Source organism: Alexandromys fortis, unplaced genomic scaffold (assembly GCF_014885135.2).
Source record: "Alexandromys fortis isolate MF-2015 unplaced genomic scaffold, M_Fortis_MF-2015_v1.1 scaffold_76, whole genome shotgun sequence".
Lineage (NCBI taxonomy): Eukaryota > Metazoa > Chordata > Mammalia > Rodentia > Cricetidae > Alexandromys > Alexandromys fortis.
Window position 1 is genome coordinate 2,588,625 of NW_026067997.1, and position 10,130 is coordinate 2,598,754.

Consider the following 10,130-nt stretch of genomic DNA (forward strand, 5'->3'; position numbering starts at 1 on the left):
CTGCCCCTTCAGTGTCCCCATTGCAGTAATAATGACCTGGGGTGGTAGCACTGCTCACTTTTAGCTCTGGGCGACTGACTCATTTGCAACCAAATGAAGTAACCCAGTGAAGAAGTTGGCGCTGCCTACTCTCCAACAAAACTAAGGACACAGATAACGGGGACGAGCTGCTTAGACTTGATGCTGTGTCTGCCATACCCAGCTGTGCCACTTTGCTTTCTCATCTGCAAAGTGGGGCCAATAACAATGTCCCCCTCACAGAATCCTGGTGAGGGTTCTGTGGTTTTGATCTGAGCTTGGCGGGTGGCAATCATGAAGAAAGAAAGGTTAGTTATTCTTGTCCCCAGTCCTACATGACACAACAGAGGCCCAGAGACATTAAAATATTTGCACCCATCTCAGAGCTGATAAGCAGCTTTTGGGATTCTAATCAAAGAATGCAGACACTAACATGTTGTTAGCCACTATCTAGTATTGCATGAAGGAATTCCCTCATTCCTATGTTCCTTTGAAGATGAGGGATCGAATCATGGCCTCAAATTGCTTAAGGTATAAAGCCAGTCCCTCACAAAACACCCTTCCCACCGCCCAGGTAATGTGGAAATGTCATCCCTATTGCAAAGCTCACTTCCTTCAGGGCCACCTTCCTGCCATTTCCAGCCAGAAGTGTTCATCCTGGGGACCATACCTGCATATAGGAGCCAATGTATAGGATCTTCTCTGTCTTATGTAGAATGAAACTAATAGAATGAAGACATATGTTATAGGACATTGGGGACACAGGTTAGCTGTGCTTACAAAATGTAAAGAGTCATGGGAGAAGCATGGCTCAGCTCAGTTACCTACTGTGAATGGGAGGAGAGCATGGGGGCAGGCTCTCTCCTTAAGTGTAGGTGGCAGGCACATCACGTTTATTAGCTAATCTGTGTAGCATCAGGAGCAGTCATCTGGGTGGGATAAGGAGAGAAGCCATCAGACCAGGTAGAGACCAGTGAGAGCGAACAGATGGGAACCCAAGAATACTCTAGAGCTTGAGCTGCAACCAATCCCTTGTGCTCTTTATTCCATTTCTTGGAAACTAGCTTACCTACATCTCTGCTTGGCTTCCTTATAGCCAGAGGCTTGATAACTGGAGTGTTTTTGTCAGTCTTGCCTTTCATCTTCGAGTGAAATATGATCGGCTATCGCAAACAACAGAACACGCGGAAAGATATGTCGCCAGTGAGTCAAAGGCCCCAGAGTAATGTCCACAAGCTTGTTGAAAACACAACAATCGAATGCCCATTCAACAAATCTCCTTTTGTTTTACTCCTTTTCATTCTCCCTTTGTTTTCTGACCCAATGTTCAGTGCACATTGAAGCAATAAGAATGCAGCCACCTTCTCTAATTGTGCAGGTGCCTAGCAATCGCTCAAAGGAGGTTGCCCAGTGTTTCTATGAAATCCCGCCAGAAACATCATGCATTGTACAAAGTGTGTGTTTTTAATTTGCGCAGCGTTGGTTGGTGCTTCCACTTCTCACTTTTTTCATCTCCTACAGCTGCTTTTAGTAAAGGACCCAGATTCTTACCTTGTGAGCAACAACAAAAAAAAAAATTTGGCAAGAGTAAAATGTTTCTGACATGCAATGAAAAAGATTAGTGCAAAATTAAGTGCACCATGACCTTGCATTGCACAGCGTGGCTTCACTGCAGCCTTAATTCTGTGTATGCAACACGTGCATTTTGTACTGCACATGATGTCACATACAATGTCATGCCCACCAATGCTATCTGAAGAGAGCTGCTTGTTGGTTTATTTTTCTTTACTTCTTTTAATCTATGACTATCTGTACTCTGTCTCTTTAAAGACTTTACCCTTTTTTAAAGCATTAACTTTATTTTATGACTCTCTATATTCTTTTTCTTCTCTCTTCCAAGCCTACATAGATTTAGTCAACATTATGATTCATCTGGATTTGTCTTTATTGCATATCTGTAATTTTTTAGTGTCCAGGAACACTTTTTAAAATGGTAAGCACTTCTTAAAACTTAAGCTGTGGCATTACTGTGGTATATAAGGTACTTCCTGCTTGCCTGCCCAGTCTAAAACTTAAGCTGCACCATTACTATGGTATGTATGGTACTTTCTGCTTGCCCACCCAGTCCAGCATGGTGGAGCTGCTTGCACCTCTGAGCCACACATACCACCCCACTTCCAGGCCCACATTGCTACCAAGCAAACCACATAATGCTGATACAAACCCCATCCAAATTCTCCATTTCCCGAAAGAGTCAGAGTTCATGATAGCAGCACAGCCCACAGCCAGAAAACTGCAGTCTCGAAACTGCATAGCTGCTACCACGGAATCAGTAAGACCTCTCTTAAAGGAGCCACAGCATGCCACGCCAAGCAAATCCCATTTGGAAAAAAAAGTGACTAAACTTGTTTTTTAATGTCTAGATTTCCTTTTCAACCCTCAGGTTTTACATGGATTTAGTCCACCATGTTGGCGCCAATTTGTTGAAAAAGAGAGCTTGTTGGTTCCCAGCCACCTTGCTAGCTTAGACCCGAAATAATCACACAAAAACTGTATTAATTAAATCACTGTTTGGCACATTAGCTCTAGCTTCTTATTAGTTAACATTTACATATTAATTTAACCCATTTCTATGAATCTGTGTATCACCACATGACAGTGGCTTACGGGCAAAGTTTTGACATATCTGACTCTGGCGGTGGCTCCATGGTGTCTCTCTGACTCTGCCCTTCTTTCTCCCAGCATACAGCTTAGTTTTCCTAGCCTAGCTAAGTTCTGTCCTGCTATAGGCTCAAAGCAGTTCTTTATTCATTAACCAATTAAAGCAACAAAGAGATAGAAGGACCTCCCACACCACAGATTAGAGATGTCCTATGAACTCTGTTTTATCCCTGTATATACAAAGTTTTCTGTTCCTCTAGAAGCATGATTGTTTAATTATAGAACACATAGACTTTTAATATCTTCCTGTTCTCATTTTTTATGTAAAGATAAAATTAATGTATCTTTAGAATGTATTGCACTAGAATGTATTGAATGCTTGATTTCAAGACTAACTGAGTTGTTGACCAGGGTTTCACAGAAAGGTGTTAACTGAATTTTGATTTGGGATTGTGACAGAATTTTCAAAAACTCCTGGAATTGTTCCAAACACAATTCTGCCATTTTGTAGCTAATGTATTTATGCAAAGTGGTGTTCTCAGTGTTGACGATTACAAAGTCGAAATGTTGATCGACTTTTAAAGTCATCAAAGAGACTCTATGTCCTTCAGTTTCAAACGTTCAGCCAAGATTTAATTCTTTTGTAGAAAATAAATGATCAAAACCACCTCATTAGTATGCAAATTTTCTTGTTTCCTACCAGTAAATTTATATGCACAGCAATGAACTGTTATAAAATTTCATTATGCTTTTGTCAGGAATGTTTGGTTTGTGTACCTATCTTATGTACCTGGGTACTTGGAGTCTTGTAAAACTTTCTCAAAGAAAAAGGAGTTTTGAGTAGAGAAGTTTTAAGAAACCCTAATTTAGGCAATGACAACAGTTCATAGACCTTGCCAGATAGTTCATAGATAGATCCTAGAACCTAGCTTCATGAAAGAGGAAGAGATTTGGAAGAGGTTCTAGACTCAGTTTCCTTATCTGTCACATGGGAAGGTTTTCCTAGCTGTAAATAATTTCCAAAACTTGTCTCAACTTAACAGTATATGCTTTTCTTACCAGCTATGTCCCATAGACTAAACTATATACTGAGCTGTGCTCTGGTTCTAAACTGGGAAAACTCTTTGAACAAAATATGGGGACATTGAGAACAGGGTAGCAGAGGCATGCATGTGGATGGGTGCGGAATCTTTTGTAAGCTAGAAGGATGATTTCCTAGAGGAGAAAACAAAAGTGCCTTCCTTGAGCACAAGTGTCTCTAGGGCATAGTGAACTGAGGGTCTCCTTTTTCCAGTGAGAACAAGCACCCTTTCCCATGTGGAGAAGCAGTTGTTGCCAGCATGGTCTGCTTGGTGAGGGAAAAGCTCTCACTACTGTGGAGGGTACTGCCTGTACAGCCCTTCCCAAGACCAGTGTGGTGGGCATGACAGTCATAATTAGAATCCTTCCAAACCTCACACAGTATCTACTGTATATCAGGGCCAGTGTGAGTAGATACTGTCCATTATAACATATGGACTTTTTCAATTCACAGAAGAACACCATGTTTGTTTTTTTTTTTACAATATGTATAGGTGGGACAGTATCTTAGTCACAATTTGCTCAACAGACAAAACCTAAGAAAGGAGTATGCATGCAGGGCTTCATTTTAGGAAATGCAAGCGCTACAGGTGGAAGAGTGAGAGACTCTAAAGGAGAAAAAGATGACCACGGTACTTTATTGAGCTGCTCAGTACAGAATTCAAACAGAACATCACGTTGCTTGGCCAACTGAAGAAACATTTCAGGATTGGCCTCCCCAAGTGGGAGAGTGGAACCTGTCCTGCCATCTGGATCCCAACTCTTGGCGCGAATTGTCCTCAAACATCCTGTGAAAACTTGTTAGGACATTTAAGTTGTGGGCACTGCTGACAGAGGCACTCCGGCAAGAAAGGCAAACACATACCCAAGAGTGTCAGTAGGTTAGAATGAGTCACAGATTCCTCTGGACAGAGGGCACTCAAGGTTAAAAAAAAGTCTACCACTGCTTAGCCATCTTAAGAGCTGTGTGTTCTACAGAGGACTCCATGTTAGTCTCTGCCAAGAAAGCCAGCCACTGAGCACAGCAGATGCCAGGCTGGGCTTGGTGAGATGAGATGGCATTTGTGCCGACAGTGTCACGCTTGTGCCCTTTCTGCCTGCCGCATCTCCTCTCTGCCATGCGCATCCTGAAGCATCTGGGAAGACAGACTCGCTAGGAGGACATTCCGTTCAGTGCTGCACTTGCACCAGGGACCTTGATTTGACGCAAAGACCCATTCTGTGAGGTGTGTCCTGTATCACAGGCCCATCTACCTCTACATGACTAGCTCTGTTTCTTTGAGAGTCTCACCCATGTCACAAATGACAGCAAGTCATTTGCCACCACTCATGGCCCCAGGTATACCCTTAACTCAGGTAAAATCTCCCAAACAAATTGTTTACTAGAAGGAGCGGCCATTACTGCCCTTATGGATATCTCTGAATATCTATAACCTGGCAGTAACCCCACTCCCACCCCACTCATAGCTCCTTTATTTGCATCCTGCCAAAGCCACCTACCTATGAGTTGTGGTCAGTTATCTGCCCTCTTGGTTGGTTACAGGAAACTATAAAGCTTTGGGTATGAACTTAGCTAAGAAATGCAGGAATATGCAAAGATAGGGCTTAGTTGTGCCCATTTGATTTTTCTTGACATTCCCACTGTTGAATGGGTTACTGTGCTGCCCATCCAATATTGTAGCTGTTATTGTAGATCTGATACCATCCATCTCTGGTGGGTAGCTCCAGATGCATGGTTAGTCAGCTTCCCACGGTAAGACAACCCATCTCTGTTAGGGCTCAGGAAGGAGCTGGTGTTCAAATGGCACTAAGTTTTCTTCCAAAGGCAGGCTAACCTCCAGCACCATAGGGTACATGGGAGACTCTCCTTACAGGGTGCTAAAGTGATTCCGTACACATGACTCCTTTGTTTGCAACAGAAGACATTGCATGATCTACTAGCCATATCGATGGGTACAGGTCCTTTGTACTATAGCTCAGATTTGCTGCAGATCACAGATACTCAAAGTTAGCAGACTTTACGGTCATCCAATAAATGGGTCAGCGAATCTTCCCAAAAGAAATACATGTTGTTCTGAATTTCTGAAGATGTTTTGTGGTTTTAATATAGTCCAATAATTTTGACACTCCTTCCATCAAGAGAGTGTCTCATCTCCTAGAATCTGATTGTGCTTTTTATTATATTTTCTGGTGACCCTTCAAGGTCCCAAGTTTGAGTTACTCCCGGGCATTTGAGGTTTACTACTTTAGGCTCTAGTAAGCTTTTCTCAAAGGGGGTTCTTCATTTGAGCTACAGAGGACAGAGAGTGGTCCAAATGACTATTTTCTCAGGCTTCCCAATATGTTACATCACTAAGACTATTTTAGATGCCCAGAAGAGAAACATGTTCATTCTATTAGAAGGGATGCCTTAAGGCATGTGGGCTAAATTGTTTCATGGACACCCAGTTTCGAAAAGCCGAATGCAAACAGAGCAGAGATAGGTTAATCTGATGTTCTATTCTCCTTATGTTCAAACTCGTTCTTTACAGAATCCTTTAGTACAATAAAATGGTAATATTTTGTCATCATGCATTTTGGATGAGGTTTCGATAGAAAACTGGAATAAGATATAAGATCCACATCTTGTTCTTTATCTCAAAGATATTGCACAAGCACGCCCCAAGGTCATGGGACTCCTAAGAGGGTCACTGTGGGGATGAGTGGGGAACGTTTGTGAGACTTTATTCTCACCTTCTGACATTTAAGTTGTCACTTCTGTTTACTGTGTTAAATATGATAATAATGATGTCCCAACAAATTCCATATGCTTCTGGAATAGTAAGACAATTAAGATTTCTGCAGTCTGTTTTGTGATATTGCACGAGAGGCTTCGCATAGCCTTTGGCAAGACTATCAATGAGAACTGATACCCTCGCCACTAAAAGGAGACCTGCTTTTGATCCTGTTTATTGATGAGGGTTGAAAAGAACATAGTCACCAGATCGTTAGCAACACACTGAGCGCCAGAGGCTGTGTTGGTCTAGTTTTAGTAAAGACATCACATCCTGTTCAGCAGCTGAGATTAGAACTACCACTTAGCTAAGTCTATAGCCCACTGCCATACTTCATGATGTGATTAGTTTTTGGAAGGGCTATATGTGATTCTATAGGGCTATGCTGGGACACACCATCCCCATATACTTTGAGTCTAATGTTGACACCAATTCTCTTTCAGAACACAATGTTGTCTCAGCTACGTGATGGGGTCATGATTGGGAAGTTTCAGAGGCTCCAACTTGCCTCTTACTTCTCTAGAGACCCTTGTCCAATAGGCCAGAGAGTCAGCAGGAAGGTTATGCTAGCCACTGTATCCAAATCACATATTTGTTGAATGGGGAAGTGATCTATGGATTGTTGGGTTCATTCTCTCTCTCTCTTTCTCTCTCTCTCTCTTTCTCTCTCCCTCTCTTTCCAGAGTTTCTCTGTATATCCCTGTCCATTTCAGAACTCACTCTGTAGACAACTCAGAGATCCACTTGTCTTTGTTTCTTGATTGTGCTATGATTAAAGGTGTATGCCATCCTCTCCAGGCTAGCTCATATTTTTTTTTTCAATTCTACAAATGAAAATTGTTATGCTGTTTGGCTGTCTCACAGTTGGGAGTACTCCTAGTCTTCTAGCTTCCATGACAGATGCCTAAGCACTAAGGAATCATCCAGCATTTTCCCCCCTGTCCCTTGCCTCCTATATCCTATTGATCCAATGGGTCCTCCATGGCAGCATATCATGTCATCAACCCCAGTTTTCAGGGGATAATCAGCATTTGAATTCTAAAAAGCAGAAAATCTGTGTTCTCTTCTAGTTTATTTCTTACTGCTTTATTCCAAAGAATATCCTGAAAAACTTCCCAGGGAGCACTGTCAGATGGAGGGCTGCCTGATCTCACCAATAAATCTGTTTTGACATTTCGTCTCCCTTTGACCTTTCCTTGATACTTTGCCAAGGTCATTTTAGCAGCACTGTCTTACTCACCGTAGTCCATCATTGTGTCCAGCCTCCCACAAGTCATCCAGCGGTGTGCTAGGACTAGATCCAGATGACGTCACCATGCTAAGTCATGAGTCAGAGAAGAAAGCTGCGCATCGGTTAATTCTCTATCCATCTTTGCAGTCCATCCTTCTGTACGTCTTCTCAGGGTGTGAATACTCAGCATGTGGATTTCTGAACCATTTCACAGGACTTGTAAGCCTTTTGGTGCCCAAGGAGTAGACATTGTGCTTCCTGGATCACACTGTGCTGAGGTCTGACTCTAGGAATCAGAAAGGAAAAGAGAGAAAAGGCATGTTTCATGTAGTACAAGCGCCATCATGTAAAGTGTTTGCCTGGGAACAGAGGATGCAGTGCTACCGTGCAAGGAGTTTTTCTTTAGAATAGGGGTGGGGATGGGGTGGAGGTTTTCTGTTTGACTTTAGAGGACCCCAAGATCTTGAGGATTCATCATTTTCAAGCATGTTTACTTACCCACGTTGGCTCTTTACAGAGTCTCGGGATTCTAGCCTTCCTAGTCAAGAGTTTCGATCTTGGTAAAGACGTGTTGAGGTGGCTTTGCTGTCCTACCGCCCTTCAGAATTAAGTTGTCCCATGGCTGTAGAAGCCATGGTTGCCTTACAACACCATGAAGCAGACTTGACAAGCAGTTGTTCCGTTGACATGAGCCTGCCTCACAAACGTGCTGAGAGACAAGTGGGGGGAGAAGACAGACCACAGGCTGGGAGCAACGGAAGCCCCGGGAAGGCGAAGCCAGGAGGAGGTGGAGCAAGTGACAAAATCATAAATCAGTCCTCTATGAAGTCTGCACATGACATGTATCATAATTTGAATAATCTTATAGTAACCTCCATTAACTGAAGTATTCTTGCATACCAAAAGAAACCCCTCGTCTCATTTGAATATTTTCAATTTTTGCTTAAGATATTACTGAAAGAATTTGCTTTAAGCACTATATTTCAAAGCTTATTTGAAGGAGAGTACTTCCTTCCGGGCTAACAGTGTGTCATCAGTTACTTAAACTCTGGGCAGCGGCTTCTCCGTGTGGCTATCTAGTTCCAGACTTGCTCCAATTTGACTATTCCATGGTCTGATCAGATGCATTTGCATCCTACCTCTTTATACTGTGGGGTTTTTTTTTTCACTCTAATGATTAAAACAAGATTTTAAAATCAGCCGCTTTGGAAGTGTGCTTCCAAGATTGGGTCTTAACTAAAATGGCTCCCACAGGGCAGGGACATGAATACTTCCTGAGACTTCCACCGTGTATCTCTCTACAGTGGCCGTGAGCATCAGCTGTTAAGAAATCTGCTGCCTGAATCTTGGTGGCTGTTATTATGATTCCACATGGTAATAGGCTTAACACAATGAGAAGGAAAAAATAAAGTTATTGAAGGGTCCTACGCTGCAATACAAGCAAGAACTGGGAAGTGAGAATGGAGCTCTACCTATACTGCACAGGAAAAGCCCAGCCAGTAAGGACTGAGCAAGAGAGACTTGCCTTTGATCAGTGAGAAAGACTTGGGGGTGGGGGGTGGGGGAGGTTAGTTGACCATAGATTTGATATAAGCTCAAAGAGTGGCACATTTCCAAAAGATTCAATAAAATTTGTGCTAAATTAATTCTAAAAAGTGCCTGGATCAAAGAAGGTCATTGCATAGCCAGGGACTGCATTGATCTAGCTATACTTAGTGCATGGTAGTCGATTCAGCCATTTCTCGGGGAGCTGTGACAGACCAGATACCCAGGACACAAAACTTCGTGTGATGCGGGGAGAGCATCTAGGCTCAGGGAATAGTCGAGGCAGATGTTCAGAGGAATGAGGGAATTGCATATTTAGGAAAGGACAAGGTTTTGTGAGGTGAGAAGGTAGGATACAAGAGGAGAAGGGAGAAGAAAAGTGATGGGTGAACGTGCTGGAGATTTGGATTTAATCCTGGAAGAAGGGGAACTTTGCTAGACAAGCAAGCAACTCACCTTCTCCGTGTCTAAGCAGGCTTTGTGTTTCCTTCAGCCCTGAAAGGTACACTCGCTGACTGTAGCATCCGAGGCTGGCAGTGGAGGAGGCACCTCACATTGTTGGCCACCTCACAGTGCTCCTGATGAGGTCTACTGTGGGACTGGTCTTTGTTGCTCTGTTGTAAGAGTATGCTCTGTACTCAGATTTTAAATAGTTTTTTTTTATTTATTTATTAAAGATTTCTGTCTCTTCCCCACCGCCGCCTCCCCTTTCCCTCCCCCTTCCCCAATAAAGTCCCCCTCCCTCATCAGCCCAAAGAGCAATCAGGGTTCCCTGCCCTGTGGAAAGTCCAAGGACCACCCACCTCCATCCAGGTCTAGTA

At 43.0% G+C, this 10,130-nt stretch overlaps 1 long non-coding RNA gene across 1 annotated transcript; it reads right to left on the reverse strand.

The window, feature by feature from the left end:
• Positions 1-1,284: 1,284 nt before the first annotated feature.
• On the reverse strand, positions 1,285-9,272 carry LOC126512614 (uncharacterized). The gene is made up of 3 exons (XR_007595101.1): positions 8,263-9,272; positions 7,774-8,050; positions 1,285-1,569 (listed from the first exon to the last, which is right to left on the reverse strand). It is a non-coding gene; the product is annotated as an uncharacterized lncRNA (long non-coding RNA).
• Between the last annotated feature and the right edge of the window lie 858 nt (positions 9,273-10,130).